Below are 17,947 nucleotides of genomic sequence, written 5' to 3' on the forward strand. Positions count from 1 at the left end.
TCGTCATAACTTCAGGCAGGGACCGACATCTATGAAAAATAACTTTGCAATAACTGAACTCAGCTCGATCCTGCTAAAAAATGTTACTGTCATCCCATGAATGACTGAACATTTCTAACTCCACCTAAAGGACAGTTCTGGGTTTCATGCGAACTCTGTACTTTTGCCATGTTTAACACCTTGCTTTGCAGGGCAATCGCTTTAAAACTCTTCTGACGCCTCTGAATGAACGTCCCGTGTTAAAAAATAAAGATGCTGACTCTTCAAAAACAAGCTTCAACAAAAATGGAAAATAAAGTGCATGTGTTTGGTGTGGGTTTTTTTTGGTTGTAGTATTTTGGTTGGGGCACAGTGTAACGTGTTCTCTGGGATCACCTGGAGCCACCTGCAAACAGTCCAAAGCAAAGGAGGATGCGGTGCTGCAGGTGGCACGGGGCAGCGGGCACAGAAGCCACCACATTACCGTCACCCTGCCGCACTGGTGGCATGCCACCAACACCCACGCACAGCCTTACCAGCTCAGACCATTAGTATCACAAACCCTACTCCAACTTTAAAAGAAAGGGTTTTAATTGGGTTTTCCCCCCAGCGCTATCAATATGTTTACTTTTGCCAGTAATTGAGAAACGCGTAAAAAGCTGATGCTGGGAAAAGCTGCAGCTAAACAGAGAGGCAGGCAGCAGAAATAAAAACGGAGTAATTCAGAGCAATCTCGGCTGCTTGGGAAGGTGGCAAAACCCATGGCCCCAAAGCCAAGGGCATGGCCACAATGTAGAAATGGGGAGCTCGGCCATGCCCACCGGGAAGGAACCGTCGTGTCCTGCTCACCTCCTGCCTTTGTACTGAGGACTAGCGGGTTTTTAAGAGGGGCAGCCCCGCCAGCATTGCAGGAGCTGAAGGGGTGGAAATTCATGTACCAAGAGACGAATGCAGAAATTTTGCTCAGTCTACACAAAAATGGTTTCATGAAGAACATCACTGCTTCTTCAACAGCAGAGAAATATAGTTTAGCATAGGAAACAGAAAGCACAGAAAAAAAAAATCATTGCTCTTATTAGAGAATAAAGCTGGGGGGGGTCTTAGGGACACAAAATTATCTGAATCGAACTCCTAACACTCATAGCCACACGTACCATGTCCCCCTGCCCGGCCCAGTGCCCTGCCAGCTCCCAGCCCGCCGCATCAGCTGCCTCCCCGCACCTTCACCACCCAACGCCGCAACAAGCAGCCAAATTCGAGCAGCCAAATTCAGCTTCACAGGCCAAATTCGGCTCCAGAGGCCAGGTCATGGGCACATGGCGTGTGTGCAGAAAGCTCCACAGGCTGCCGCACCGTGCCTCGGGAACAGAGCTGGGCTCGTGCAGGGGAGGAGGAGGAGGAGACTTTTCTTGGATGGAAGTATTTTCTGCAAAAGGTCAGATTGCTGGAAGTGTTGCTATTATTCAACCCACGAGTTCTCCCCTCCACTTCCCCATTGTTTTCCTTCCCGTGTCCTTTTCCCCGGGGGCTCTCCCCCGCGCTGCAGGCTGGTGGCTCAGGGCGCAGGGCAGCGCCTGGCGCGGCACCGAACACCCCTGCCTGCAGAAACCCCCCAGACGAGGAGCCCCCAAGTTCTCCTCGGAAACCAGGATCAGATTTGGTTTGTGAAGTCCTCCAGAGTAATGGAGGAGTGTTTTTGGGTTCTGCTCGAGCTCAGGCATCTGACAGGAGCCCTATAGCTGCTACAGCGCAGTCACCCCGGCCAGTGGCACAGCACCAGGGCATGAGCTGCGACCTGAGAAAACACCTGGCTGACCCCAGCACCATGTGAAACGGGAAAATACCAGAGGAGAGTTCCCATGCTACCCAAAGTCCCGTCCCCCTGCTGGATCTATAGGGAAAAATACACAAAATAACAGGTATTTGCAAGTATTTGTACAGAACCAAATAAAATAAAAAGCCAAAAATGCAATCTAGCCTTCAAAAACATGATGCGCTGTGGCTATCAAAAATCCTATTTAACCATTTGCATCTAAACATTACGGAGATTGCACCCCGAGCCTTACAGCATGCAGTAATTACACTGGTAACAGATGCACGCTCCTGGGACAGCAGCGATTTTATCCGGCAGCAAACCAAAGGGGACTTCACCGTTCCGGCCCCGCTCCACCAGATGCAATAGCTTCACGGCACGATTCAGGCCCCCATCTGAATGAAGCCGTAACAGAGCGAGCAATTCAGCTCGGCCTTACCCCACCCCAGCCCATCACATCAAAGCCCAAGTGACCAGAAAACACCACCCGGACCGCGGCGATACGCGGGTGCCACGCAGAAACACAGCCCTGAGCCACCTCGCCAGCCGGGACCAGGGCTGTTGGCCACCCCAAAAGTCCCCTGAGTACGATTTAATGCAACTTCATAGTCCCCAAAGCCAGAGGAGAGCTTGAAACAGTTAACCCGAGAGGATCATAAGCCGTGAGTCAGAACAGCAAACAACACGGTGGTCTTTGTGAATCACGAGCTTTTTACACGCCTGGACTGCTGCAGAAAGATTGCTGAGCACCTGGCACTGACGTCTCCCCTCTTTACAACCACGGACTAAAGAGTTACCAGCACAAAGGTGGCAGCCGTTCGCTCGGGCTTACCAGTTCGCTGGGTAAATATGGTTATCTTCGCTGCACAACACTCAACTTGTCAGCATTACTTAGCCTAAATGCAATTTTCCTTGAAACATGCATGCGTTTTCGTACAAACACCTTTGAGCCAAATAACATATTTCCTAAAGCAGAAGATAAAAGCTTTTACCATGTTGGAATAAAACCCAATTTCGGCCAGAAGGAATACATTACTGCAGCCCTGTAGGAGCGGTATGGGAACCGGGAGCTCGAGTTGTGCCCTGTGATAAATTACTACTGTTTTACCCTGTAATAAGAGCCGTAACTTTCGCAGTGCTGGAGAAGAAAGCCAGCTAATATTCCTGAGAAAACTCGACAAACCTCACGTTTCCTGTCCCAAGTTACGGGCAGCAAAGCGACTAATCCCCCCGAAAAGCCCGGCGCTGCGGCACAGCGCGCCAGCTGCGGGGACCGAGCCACAATTCCCATTCATTGTCTGCGCGCAGGGTGCGTCATCCGTGACTCGTACTATTTCAGTCTCAAAAAACTATTCGAAATGCCATGAGTTCCCAACAGAAGCAGCGAGTGCTTCTGACCTACAGAGCCCTCCCGAAAACAATAAAACCTTCTCTACTTAATGAACACATCATCAAAACAAAAAAGCCTGTATTCTTATGAATATTTTATGGTAGACTAGAAAATTGCTTTTATAGGTTCTGCCTTGAGAACATATTAATACAATCAGATTCATGACGTTAGCAAAAGCACAAAGACTATATTCAGAGTTTTAATGAGAAATGCCAAACCCATGAATTAGAAGACAAGATCTCAATTATGAATAATAAACTATCGCATGTTCACCCGGCCCCTTCCATCACTGTAGGAACATAAGGAAAGAAACAGGAGGAATTATTACTATTTCTTTTAACCTAGGCACGTAGGATTTTTTTTCACGGTTCAGTTGCCATTATTTTTACACTAAGTTAGAAACAGTCTGATGGTTTTCCCTCCCCAGATAAATAAAACATGGCCATGCATCAAAGACTGCCTGCATGCTGTACGTTAATTAAGACCTAAAGCATTCTGGCCCTCATTGATTGTAGGCACGTAGTGGCCTCACGGCCGAGATTGTAAATTTGACATCTCACAGCTTGTCCATAACATCACCCAGTGGAAGTCATCTATCGGTTAAATATACTTGCTATAATAAACTGATGATCTCCAACATAATATAATGCAAGGGCGCATTTCCTACGAAAAATGTTTGGCATTAAAATCATTTCACATCAAGGCTGCAGATAAATACGTTATGGGATGGTCATACGTGGGGCTTCTCTGTAACAAAAAAAAAACAACTTCTCTGCAAGTACTGAGCATTTTGGAAGGGATTAGAAGAAGGTGACACTACTTAAATATGTACATGTATTATTTAAATAAGGCTAACAGCCTCAAAGCTGTATTTTCTCCCCCTTCTCCGACACAGCATTTTCATGAAAGTCCTTAAAAGACTGAAAAATAGAAGGATTCAGTCCCGAAAGCACACTGAAAGGTACATGGCAAGATTTCTGTACGAGGGGGACCCAGGGCCTTTGAAAACAGATTTCAATTCAAGTCTCCTGTCGGCAGAACCTTTACTTCAGCTGAACTTGAAAACCGTTTCCCAAACTAGTTCTTTAAAAAACAAAAGTGGCTGCCAGAGGAGCCTTTCCTTGCTCAACTCCTACAGCGCAGCGCCCTGAACACACCACTGCCCTGGAGCATCCCCGCACGGCTCCCTCCTGCTGGGGGGCCGAGCTGCCACCCCGGCCCCAGCCCCCAGGGGGACGGCAGGCAGCACCCCGGTCCCGTCCCAGCAGCAGACAAACTTTGGACGTACCACCACGTGCCCCAAAACGCCAGCATTTCAGCTCCAACAGGCACGGGGTGCCTGTGCCTGAGCGTCCCCGGGCAGCGCTGTCCAGAAACGATCGACTCAGCTTCTCCCCCCGTCTCCCATCCTCCCCGCACTTGGGCTTTATTTCCAACTAATGAGTTTGCTTTCTAATTACTGCCGTGCTGGCGCTGCCCTCCAGCCAGATTCTGCCAATAGCAGAACGGTGGAAAAAAAAAAAGAATAAAAAAAAAAAGAGAGAAGAAAGAAAGAAAAAAAATGAAAAGCAAAACCGAGAGACCACGCTCCGCATCCGCAGCCTGCCGCTCGCTGCCACCCCAGCACCAACCCTCGGGATCCGTGCAGAGCGCGATCGCGGCGCGCCGAGCGGCAGCTCCTCCTGATGCGGCCGGGCGAGCGGACACGTGCCGGGACCTCCCCCTGAGCCTTATTTTCAGCTGCTTTCATTGCCGGGCAGGAGCGAAAATAGCGCGCGTCGAGGCGGTTTGTCCCACCCGCCTTATTTCCTGGGGGCTGCCCTGCGGCACGGGGGGCTGCCAGCTCCTCGAAGCCTTCAAACGCGGCTCCTTGTTGACAAAACGCCTTCTCGGTGGCAGGAGCGTGTCACTTACAGCACGCACGCCGCGCAGCAGGGAGGCTTCAGCACCGTGCTAAATGCTTTCTCAAGGCGCCGCCGCGTTAAATTCGCCTCGAATTGGCTCGACGGCGAGGCGAGGAGGCCACCGCGCGCGGCCGCGTCCCCGAGCACGCCGGGCGCTCCTTGCACCGGCTCCGCTTCCCAAAATGTCACAACTCGCCGAAACGCGAAGAGACAGTGAGATCAGAGCTATTAATAGAAACGAGCTACTGCAGTATCTGACTGCAGCGCCAGGATAAAAGCAGCGTGTTTTTGTGTAAACCGTAACGAAGCGGCCGAGAAACACGGTGCGGCGCCCTCAGAGCGCCTGGAAGAGACGCAGCAGGTTTTAACCTGCAACACGCTCTTCCCGACGGGCTGCCCCGAAGATCGGCGGTATTTCCCCAGAAATTACTAGCCGAGGGAGGGAAACAACAGCACGATGGGTTGCCATACGCACCGAGCCCGCTCGCTAGGCACGTGCCCAGCCAGAAGCTGCCCGGCAGTGGGAGCAGGGGGCTCGGCGGGCGGCGCACGCAGCCGGACACCCACCTCTGTGACACGATTCCCCTCCACGGGGCCAGGCCAGCAATCTGTCCGAGCAGGTCTGTGAGAAAAAGAAAGCTGCCTGCCGGGTCACCGGACCTGGCCCGGGGCATTCGGGATAGCTAATAGATTATGTCTGGTAGCAGGAAGGCTTTCCAAATCTGGAAAGCGCGGAGCATGTGATTGCATCGAGTGTTTTAAAACGAAGAAGGTTTTGACCCCCCTGTAAAAACAAAAAAGCAATCCCCCCTCGTCCACGTGTAGGAAGGGCAAGTCCTCGCAGGCTGCAGCGGGGACGGAGCCATCCCTGAAAAGCAGGCGGCTCGGTACGCCAGCGCTGCCATTATTTTTGCAGGGCTGCGTGGGTGAATGCAAATGCAGCCCCGATCCTTCCCTCGGCACACAAGCTACGAGTAAACAGCAGCTGAGATTTCCTACGAGCACCACACATGGTGCAGTTCAGCAAGGGCTGGAGTCATTCCCCGCTCTGAGAACATTTCACGCGGCATGAATGGGAGCTGAAATTAATCATCCCATCAGCCATTGAAACACATCGTGAGGCACCGCACCGTAGGCAACAGATGGAGTTTTAAATGTCACTCACTCATTCATCGCAAAGAAACTTTCTTCTGATTACTACTGAGACCTGGAGACACGATCAGGGCACGCCGATCATGGATTTCCAGGACCAACTTTTCCGATCCTGATCCCTCCAGCCGCAGACACGGCACCAACAGGTGTTAGAAGCCCGAGGGAGGTCTGCGTGCACATTTTATTCATGACGATAAGGAAACTAAAACTTGAAGGCCAGTCCATTTATCCTGCCCTCTCCATCTTAGAGTTAAAACAGCACAAAATGTCTCTTTACTTGAAGAAGAAAAATCATTAAATTACATCAACAACAGACAGAAAATGACGTTTTGTAGCATTTTCCAGCTTGCAGCCTCAGAGTTTGGGAAAATGCAGACTGTCACAGCCAAATACCAGATCTCACGGACCAGATGTGTTTCTGAGGGCTCTGCCTAAAGGACCGCAGAGGAATCCAGAAGTCCCCATGGGAAGCTGCAGCACCCCGACCTCCTGAACGCCTTCAGCACTACATCCTCCTGCAGCAGGAAAGCCAAGCGCTCCGAAAATAAAACAGAGCACCACAGAATGCACGAAACAGTAGATAACTCCTAAATGAGTATCTGAAGAGTTCACATCCCAGCGTCTGCAGGAAGGCCAAGAATCAAACCCGATTACACAGATGTCTTCCAGAGATGCACCTCTGCAGGACAGAGGCGCCCCAAGGGAGACGCTCAACTTTCACTGCCTCCTTTTCAGTCGTTATCCCACTCCATCTTGATGTTTCAGTCAAAACGTCTCTAACAAATAAGCACTGGTACCATCTCCAGTGCTTTTACTGAAATCAAAGGTAATGGGATCAAGAGTAAGCTTGGAACGTTCCTCACTTTAGACTTCATACAGCTGCGGCAAACCTTTCCTTGCATGTTTTCCTCATGCCTTCCTTTCATCCTGGGGGGTAGCCAACTGAAACCCACTTGAGTTTCCACGGGAAAAGTGTCTAAATAACTACATAATAATTAAAAACAGAATAAAAAAAAATACAAGGAAAAAACCATACCACCCTTCTTAAAAGACGTTCCTGGGAACGTAATTTTACCTGCCTCCTCACTTCAAGCATTATCCAGCAATCGAAGCTCTTTGATCCATCTGTCTAGTTGCTGGTACGAGGAACTCCTCACTTTACCAGATACCCAGCACAAAAAGGGAGGTTAAAGGAAGATCTGATATACTTCTGAAGAAACAAACCCACACAGATTTCTCATACGCTCTTGTCTCATCTCACCCTGAACTTCCTTCAAGGGAAAACGACACTTTTGAAAGGAGAATTAAAGACTTGAGGAGATGGGGCAGGAGCCTGGAATAAGGACTGAAGTCCCATCCTGAGATTATATATATGGAAAACTCCTCGCGAGGAAAAAATCCACCCAGCAACGTATGTATGGGAGAGTTTGAGGGATACGTAGCAAAGATGAGGTTACACAGACGCCTGGACCACCTGACGAGCCTCTTACTAAAGCTGGCATAGCTGCGACCACCGCATCGGTGTGAACAGAAGGCAGCAGGCGAAGCAGCCCCGGAGCAGCACAGGAGTGCCGAGAGGACAAAATTATTGAAGGAGAGCAAGCACCATGTCTCCTCCTTGCTCGGATGTGTCAAGGAAGAAGAGTAAAGAACGGTTTCCCCACCGTAGCACCCACCACGGCACCACGGTGCGGTCAGGCGTTGGGAAGGGACGCGGGGCAGCGAGATGGGAACCGAGGGGAAGGTTCGCCTGAGCCGGGGTGGTGCCAGCTGGTAAACGGCCAGGCCACTGGAGAGAGTGGCGCGATAAAAGCAGTTACTGCTACGGGGAAACGCCGTCAGCTTCCTAAACACATCGAGAGGAGCCGGGAGATCAAAGTCACCTATCTGTTGCTGAGGAGGAATGCTGGTGCTCTGCCAAAACCACACGGAGAGCACGCAGCCAGCTTGTTTCTCCTGCGCCTGCAGCATCCCTCCTTGCGAGGCAAGAGGAAGGTAGTGCTGTCGCCAGCAGGGGTACAAGCAGCTGCACAGGAGCTGGGCACCACCGAGGGAAGGTGCCAGCAGCCGTGGGACTCTCCACAAGAACCGGGGCTCCAACGAGCAGCTCGGGACCTGAGGTGCTCATTTATTCAGAAGTTAAGCGGTGGTACGTAAACTCCCTAAGATCAAAAGAAAAGGTAAAAGAAAATTCTTTGGAATTGCCTTCCCCATTACGTATGCTAGAGTTTACCAAAAAAGACATATTCTGACTGTTTGAAACAGCAAGTGAATGAATGGTGATTATTAATAGGCTAGGCAGCTCGTTTCTGTCACCAATCAAGTGACTCCCAGCTGTACAACAAGCCCCAAAACGTGCGATGCAATGTCCTCAGTCACAGAAAAGGAGCAAAAATAGCAACTGAATCGCAAGCTGAGAGAGGAGAGAGCTCAGCAGCTCTCACAAAATCCCAGGGATTGCCCCAAGGCTGCAGTGCTTTCCGCAGTCTGTTCGAAACCAGGATCCTGGCCCAAGGCGACCGGCGTTCGTTCAGACAAGCAAGTGCCCGCAACCTTCCGCTCATGGGGCTTCTGCTTTCCAGTAACCCAGCGCCAGGTACATCAGCCCAGGATGTTACGTTTTGTCCATTCCAAATGACTAAGGTGTGCAGAACGAAATATGCCATTTTAAGAGAAGCTTAAAAATAAATAGCTTTCTAGAGAAATTCAGATAACCTCAAAATCCTCAGATTCCATGACAGTACAGAAAAATTACGTTAAGGCAATTCTACAATTCCACAAAATCATGTCTTTCACTTCCTTAAAGCAAATACTATAAAACACTAGAGTTAAGATTTCTTTTTTTTTTTTTTTTTTTTTTTTTTTTAAGATGCACCGGATAAAGCAAACGTATTTAAACATAGCAGGCTGACAAAGGACTGAGAGTAATTACAAAACGCTTTTGTTAAGGAAACCCATCTGAATCAGCACGGACTAACAGGAACAATCAGCCTTTCAGTTGCTGGTACCAAAATTCTGAAAGACGATGGCAGATTTTTCTTGCACCCCCCAAACTAGTAGTACTCCATGCATGACGAGTTTTCCAACGTCACAGCGATGATCCTCACTCAAAGCAAGCTTTTTCTTGGCATTTATGTACAGCCTTCAAGCCACTGACATCAGCATGGCCTTTTAAAGAGGGAACAACAATTCAGCACTCATTCTGCTGAAAATATCCCAGTCTGTGAAGACCAGAACATTACCTCCTTTATCTGGTTTGCAGAGGCACTTCTTCCCATACACGTAGAGAGCCAGAGAGATACCGGGATGAGTTTTAACACAAGAATTTTAACACAAGGATCCACAACACCACAACAGTTAAGATCCAGATTTAGTTATAATTGTATAGAGTCTCACAAGGAATCCTTTTTTTTTTTTTTTTTTTTTAATTTTAAACTTTCTTTCTTAAGGAAAAATAGTGCAACATGAAACTTCATTATAAAGGAACGCATTCTTTTAGAAGGACAACTGAATTTTGTTGCTTCGTGCTTCTAGAATTAAAGTTCTAGATATTTTATTAGAGTGTATGAGTCAGTTGGCTGGCAGCTGTATCTGTCCAGCAGCTTCCCAAACTACTTGAGCAGCAGCAGCATTTCAGAGGACAATAAGAAGAGTGCCATCACCGCCTGCCCATCTTATACACGCAACTAGTTGCAATTAAAAGGTCCGTGACATTGAGAACAACGTCTGAATTTAGCAAAGCCTCGTATATATATAAATGGTAGGTCAGTCAAGCACCTAAAAGATCCATTTCCCACTCTTCCTAGCACCAACCAAAGGTGGAGCACAGTATGTCTGCTTCCCACCCCTCAACATTTATCCTGTTGTCCAGCTACAGCTTCCACATTGCCTGAGGTATAAAAGCAAGAAAAAGTAAGTGTAGATTTTAAGGCTCACAAGAATATCGCACCTTAAAAATGAGCGTTTTGTCCCCTTCCTGTATCTTTATTTTCTTGGATGACCTAACCACAACTGGACACTAGAGCAATGACCACGACACTCCTGTGCTCTACAGGGCTGTGCAGTGAAGAGGGAAGAGAAGGACAGACTGTGTGCTCCTAATCCAATGTGTACGGACAGAGAAGCAGTACACACTTCTTTAAAGAAGGTTAGATGAACAAGGACGAACACCAAAATAGGTTCTCCTATCTCCCACTTCTCTTATTTCCTTCATCAGATTTTCATCAACTCCTCTGTAACACCCATCTCTCAAAATCCTTGGTAGCATGCACAGAAAAGAAGGCACAAGTTGGGTGCAGAAGTGAAAGCCTCACCTTTATTTTGACCCCACTATTAGAAGCTACTGAACTGAGAAGAATCCAAGCTGAAGACAAATCATACAGAGCTGTATAAAATTTGGGTTATGTTCCACCTACACTACCTCAACTGCAGCTAAAGCAACAGGTGAGCGAGTCTTCCCTTCCTGCTCCGGTGAGTAAGGCGATGCAGGTTAACATTGCTTAAACATGCACAACAGTCCATTAGGGTCAAACATCATCTTATTGTGCTTGGTGCAAAAACGGCCGTCTTCGTAAAAAAAAAAAAAAAAAAAAAAAGAAACATGGTCTTGATAACATTAACTATAAATATCATCATAGCTAAACTTGAATTGTCGAAACACTTCCACAAAGAGTTGGTTTTGTTCCTTGGAACGTAACCTCCAAGGTCAGGAGGTTTACTCACCATGCTCATCCACATAAACGTTCCTTAAAAGAAACCTTAAATACTAAAGCATCTCCTTCAACATCTCCTGCTATTTAGAGAATAAAACGCCACGCTCCTTGCAGATTGGGATTTTGGTGCAAGCTCCACTGTAGCACCCAGCCTGACTGCAGGGCTATGGGGGAGTGTATATGTCAGCTAATGTAAAACCTAAATCCCAGCGTGCAGCTCAACAACTCCAAGAGTGGTAAAAACAAAGAGAATAAAATGAGTGGCACAGTGTCAGTGAATTAAACACTCTTATTTAGGAAATTTAAGAGTGGGGCCTATTCCTCCGCAAGAAAGAACAAGATGCTGTGAGAAGCTCAAAGGTGAGAGACTTAAAATATATATATGAGGACAGAAAACTATATGTGTATCCTTACCTAAAATAAAAATGACTTTTCTTCAGAGCACTGAAAATGATAAAAGGTTTTAGAAAGAACCTCAAGAGGGTTCAGTGATTCAGCTGACCAAGGCTTAAGAGGACACTAGGTTACAAAGGGGAGACATGGACAAAAGGCATTCAGAAAACAGGAAAAAGATAAAAAGGACATGTGGGCAAGCAGCTGAAGAACAGCTACAGGAGGTAAGCTGAAGAAGGCTGCTTTAAAGACAAGTTTAGGAAGGTTAAAGTTGATTTAATGTAACTGGAGACAAGTAGAGATGGAAATAACTTGCCCATTGCTTTCTTGAAACACTATGTACCCTTGGTTATTACCAAGAAATGAGTCTAGAAATGAACGTCAGTGGGACAGTTTCGTAACTAATGCAAGATCTGTGCAGTCGTAGCTTAAACAGCAGCTAACTCTTGCAGCCCACTCACCTAAGCCCTACAGACTGAAGGGAAAGAGCTCGCTGGCCCACTAGCTTGTCTGTCCTCCTCTCTCCTGCCTATACCAGGTACTACACCAAAAAAATCCCCCCTCCCTCACTACGTACAAATACCGTCCCTCTCCTTTCTGCATCGCGGTTGCCTCCAGAAGCCCCACGCTGGGCTCCCAGGTTGTGCTAAACATTAAAACTCCTGGCACGAGCCTGCAACAGCCCTGAAGAGCTTCTCAGATGAAGACAAAAGGCCAACGGAGAGAGGAGGACAAGGCTGACTTGCATTGACATCTCCCTTCATAGCCCTTTTTTCTCAAAGGTTTAGAAAAGCGTCAGTATCAACCACCACCCCCTGCGTTTTTCAAAGGGAAAGCAGGGTGGCAGAAGAGCGAAGGCTGGGTGGGAGGCACCAGCCTGAAGCAGGAGGCACACAGCCACAGGCAGGACTGGCCGGGGTAACACCAGCACAACGTGGGGACTGGGGGGATACAGCACACCCCTCCCAACAGCTTCCATCTGTGGTGTTACGGGTCAGGAAGAGCAGCAGTGCGAGACACAACCTGGGTAAATACCAAATCAGCAGCAGGACTTGTACCAGCTGCCCGTCATTTTCTGGATGACTTCTCCCACTGCTTTGAAACCATCGGTGGTTGGAGTTGTGCCTTGCAGGAGCACGATGTCAGCACGAAAACACCCAAAGCTCCTCATCTGGATTTAAGAAATAGGGAAGGTAGCATTCCTCTGCACGTGCTCTCAGATTTAGCATCCTTACTGGTAAAGACTGTCAACAGCAGCACATCTGGAAAGTTAACAGAAAGTTAACAGAAGTCCACCTCTCTTCAGATTAGGGAATGCACAAAGGGATGATGCAGCTTCTTCGAGTCTGTCTTCAGATACAGAACCTCCTTTTGTATCAGTTTTCAGTAACTGGAATGTGTGACAAAAATGAGGCATTCGATTCCTGTATCCACTTCAATATTTCTATACAAAAACTTGTTTCAAAGAAGGTATCTAGAGCTAAAAAGACAGATAATCACTACCAAAACCAAAAGCTTCTTCTGACAAAATTCTTCTTTGATACCAATACACAATTAATCTCTTCTCTATCAATTTCTTTTACATAAACTGTATTTTATTTGCAGGTCACTTTAAGCAAGCACCAAGGGGTTCTACAGCCTCATCCCTCAAGTCTGAATCCACTCTTTCTGTTTTTCAGGAAATGTTAAAAAGCCATCTATATACAATCTTTTCATTAGTAGTAGTTTATTTTTGATTTTTCTTCGGTGCAATACAAAGTTGGAAAAAAAAAACTCTGAAGAGGCAAAAGGTACCCCTGCAAGGTGCATGAGGCAGTGCTTGGCTCTGGGGTGACTCACCACTGAGCCTATTGCTTTTGCAGTGCCATTCTGTTTTAAAGCTGCCAATGCCATATTTTTTGTTTCTCAAGCACATCAAGTTATAGGAAGCATTAACTTTGAGTCAGGAATTTTCCTCTCATTTAGGGTAAGTATTTTATAAAATTATGCTTTCTTAATGTGTAGTTGTCTCAATGTGCTATGTCATTTACAGAAAATCTGAACTTAAGGTGTGTGTGTTTTTTTTTTCTTACAGCACAGAATTCATCAAATAAGATTTATAACCAAAAGATTACAGAAACAGTCATCCTTGCAAGGCAAGCCAGACCATTTGAAATACTCATAAAACACAGCAGCATGTGTGAAAATGAACTGCTCAGCTCTCTTTAGAGCATCATCCTCAGAAAAGCAATTCTTGCTCATAAATCCTAAAAATAGAGAGAGGGCATAAAGAGAATTTTACTTCTAAACAGCACTGATAAACACTTACGGTTCCAGTATCTGGTTTCTAAGATGGGCGCTAAAGAACTGAAACAACCGCAGAGAAAAAGACCACAATGGCTGGAAGATGGTGGAGAATACGCTGCCGTGACGGACGGGAGACGGATAAATCCACGGAAACTGCAGAACGACTGGGTTACAACGTGCAAGCGCCAGCTAAGGGGAAACCTCAGGTGCTTGCGGGCTCTGGGGCTGCAGCAAAGGGCCTTTCAGCTAGCAAAAGTAAGTTTATCCAGGGCCAAACTAATTGCCACAATGATTAAGGCCCGCAGTAATCACCAAGAGAAGCTGTAGATCTTCCCCCTCTCACTTTGCAACTCCGTCCTGCCAGCTGAAAAGCTTTTGCAGAGCACAAGGAACTGACCTCAATGCTTCTGGGTGGCATTTAGCTTTACACACAGCGTAAAGCCAGGCAAGGTAATCCAGTGGCATTTTGCGTGATGGACTGCTTGTGTACATTCGTGGCTGCGAGACGAATCCCAGAGCACGCGTCTCCTGGCGGGCCAGCAACCCGCGCTCGGAGGCCACACAAAGCTCCTGCACCCCACAGGGCGCGAGGGCTGCGGGAGCCCCCCTGATCTGCTCTGACCTCCCAGCTCCCAAAGGGCACAGGCCTGGGGTTTCAGAAAGGACCTTCACTAGAGAGGGAAGAAAAAATTAACCCATCCCTCTGGTGGTTCCCTGCACCAGCACAGGGAAACGAAACAGCCGTGCGATACCGCAATGAAAGCAAACTGCCCCTCACTGCATCCCCAGAGCATCCCAGTCCTCTCCTGCAAGCTGTTCCTTCCTGCAGCACACGTTACTGCCCTAAACACCAAGGCTGATCATTTCAGATTAGCACTTAGCATTTCCAAAATGCTGTTGTTACTACTTTTGGTGTAGAGAAACTTCCAGAAAGAGACAGATCTCTGTGTTTGCCTTTGTGTGGGACCACCCACCTCAACTACACAGACAACAAGCAGAACTCAAAGTATGATAAATTCCATGTAAATGTTTCCATACTGAAATAAGGCAGTCTTAAATCACTGCAGTCTAATCCTCCCGTGATTTAGCACGCTTTAATTTGCATGTTTCCACTTCACAGCCGATTTGCCTCAAACTGGCTTCGCTCGAGGTATGGGGCTTCCACTGCAGAGCCCTGCTTTGGCAGGTCCCGTGCGGCACCACCAGCCCCCTGTGCTGATCCCAGCCCTGCCCAGAGCCCGGGAGAGTTAGGAAAGCCCTCACCGCTTGTGTGTAAGGTACTCAGGAGTCCAGAAGCGATGCCTGAAAATGAGGGAGGGATGAAGCTGCAGGAGCTACAGCTCCCCTGTCTCCGACAGCAGGGTGGGCTGAGGAGGTCCCACCACCACAGCACTTTTTTCAGGGACAGCTGGACCAGAGCAGGAAGCAGAAGTGATCCCAGCTGTGCACGATCCCTCCCATGGGCATGGAGGAGCTGGGTTACTGAGCTGACCAGAGACGTGGAGGCCGTTCTCCAAGAGGAGACTACAAAACTAACTTGGTGTAGCAAAAAACAGGCTGCCAGGAGATTTTATGGGTACAGAGGGGGGCTCTGAGCAGCCTGATGCAGTGGGCGACACGTCCCTGCCCACCGCAGGGGGTCCGACGAGGTTGTCTTTAGGGCCCCTTCCCACCCAAACCTTCTGTGCTTCTGTGAAGGGCTGGGGAGGAGGTGAAAGCACGAGATGGGGGAAGGCACACAGACACGGGGCAATGACAGCAGCACCCAGCTGGCTGCTTCGCTTCTCCTCGCTCGGTTCTTTGCAGTTCTCTGCTTTTTTGTACACCGGCGTACTTTGCATTTGTAAATATGTACTTCCCCCCTTGCGTCCTAGATCTGACTGCACCCACAGTGACCATCTCCAGAGAAGCTTTTTGGCTGATCGGTTCTAAACTTTTTGGGCCATGACTATTAATAGGTCAACTGTGTCGCAAGGATGCATGCATGAAAGGCCGCTATTTGCTCGTCAGAGGAGCGGTGAATTATTTACAAAGGAAGTTAGGCCCTATTTTCAGGGGGACAGCATACAAATGGTACAAACCAGTGCTGTTTCCCACAAGACAGGTGGTTTTAGAAGGTCTGCTGTAATAACTTTGCAGATTAAAGCAGAACTGGTTAAATCTGAAGTTGCGGGTAGGCTGAAATATCATCCAGTCATCTGATCAGCAGCATGTACTTAGAGATAGCAAGACTCACTCTTGGCCTTACCCAAACTTTGACCTCCTTGTCCAATCATCACTTTGTCAGAAATGTTATCTTCAAAGTTTTAAGTGACAGTACATTTGTTTGTACTGTTTGTTTCTGGTGAGCAAGCCTGTTGTATTTGGTAGGTCACTCAGTTTTACCATCTGCCTTGATTTACGCTTAAGAAACGCGTTGTTTCTGAAATCCCTTGTGTTGTACACAATTGTACCACGCCAAAACCAGTGAAGACGTAACCAGAAGCACTTTGATTTTGTGCCACTTCAGTGTAAATGCTCACAAGTTAATGGAAAAATGATACCATCAAAAGCCTGCGCAAGAGCTCTACAAAGGCATCTAGCAGTTTCTGTGCTTCCTCCCACTCAGCCCCACGCTGGGTGAGGGTATGATTATTAATTCCCCTGGACAGCTCAGCGTGGGACAGCCTGAAGGGCAGGGCCAGTGCTGGGGACCGTCGATGGCACCTCCCGACAAGCAGCGCTGCGGGGAGACGCCTGCACCATCCGCCTGCGACCACTGCCACGTCCATCCCTGGGGAGCCTCAGGAGCAGCGACACCGGCAGATTACCACTAGATTAAAACACAATCACAAATTGAACATGTTCTCCAATAAACTAGTTCCAAGGTTTCACAGAAAACCTTTCACGGGAAACATCTAGCATCATTCCTCATTACTTGTGCCCTAAACTTCAATAAAGGAAGCTTCTCAAAGCCTAGCACCACAGCATGCTGAAAATATTAGCGCTGGGCTGTAAATAACAAGGGATGCCAATGCCACTCACCCTCAGCTCAGAGCGACCACGCTTCTGCAGAGTGACGTATGCAGCAACGCAGAAGAGCACCGACCTGCACGGTCCTTTTCTTCCAGGCAGGGCACAGAGGTAGGCCTGGACAAAGCCTACACAGTAGTTTTGCAATGCTCTACAATGACTCGGTTTTTTTTTTAAAAAAAAAAAAAAGGAAGAGATTTCAAGCCTCCCACTAAACATACTCATTCCCCTTATCGCCTCCAGTTATATTAGTCCACTTCACCCCATCTTAAAGGCAGTATGCTGAAGGTACCCCTACGTGAGTAGCAGTCAGCTTCGGGCAGCTGCGCACACATTTATTGATTCAAATCAGTTTATCAATCAGAACGTGCACATCAGAGCAAGATGGCTGTGCGGGCATGTGCTGTTACACAACTGGAAACTAAACCCGTGGCAGGAGAGATCCTTCACAGCAGGATTTTCCCTCTCCTTCTGAACCCGTCTCAGATGCATGAAGAAGCTTTTCCAGCCATACTAACAGCAACAAAAACACGGCAATATGACATATAGCTGGTCCTTTGGAAGGAGAAAACAACATTATTCAGTAAGGTCTTGAAATTTTAAACCTGACTTCTCCTTGCTTTGACCATAACCTCACAAGTGATGCCAGCAGCAAGCCCATCTGGCACGTGTAAGGCTAAATATCCACCGCTTGTGAAAATGAATGGCTTAACATTAGCGTACACTTTAAGATCTGGTTTGCAATGGCAAACCTTCCTCGCCTGAGGAAGGCCGACAGGGCGACATTCACAACGCTGCCGCTCTCCTTTGCTCCACAGGATTGACAGGGGCAGGTAACGAGGCAGAGACCCACTTTACAGGCAGTGCTGAACCCATCAAGGACGCGTCAGATTTAAGCAGGGTTTAACCTTCATCCCCATCTATGCCGGAGTCAGAGATGTTCTCAATGCTCACGGACAGCTGTATTCACCAAGCGATATGCAACTTAGGCATTTAGACGTAAAGCGGTATTTAGATATAAAATAGCGGTTAATATCGTAACTCAAAGGTGCAACATAATGCCGTGACGGTGCGTTATATAACGGCTGCTTGGAAGTGGAAGTTTTTATCATACGCAGGAAGCTATTTTCTGGGATAAAGATTAAAGCGTGTTTTCAACTGCACGCCAACTTAACAACTAGCGTGTTCCAGGACTGCTTGAAAAAAATAAATAAAGCAGCTTTAAAGAGCTAGAAGTTTTCTTAATATGATGATTTTTATATTGCGTGTAATTCGCATTTGTCTGCTCTCTCACGCACTTCACTCA

General features: G+C 47.8%; 1 protein-coding gene across 13 annotated transcripts in view; it reads right to left on the reverse strand.

The window, feature by feature from the left end:
* The window catches only part of HDAC4 (histone deacetylase 4), a 252,357-nt gene that overhangs the window by 122,300 nt on the left and 112,110 nt on the right, over window positions 1-17,947 (reverse strand). The gene's annotated exons all lie outside the window — the stretch shown is intronic.

Source organism: Anser brachyrhynchus (assembly GCF_964034855.1).
Source record: "Anser brachyrhynchus genome assembly, chromosome: 7".
Taxonomy (NCBI): Eukaryota; Metazoa; Chordata; class Aves; order Anseriformes; family Anatidae; genus Anser; species Anser brachyrhynchus.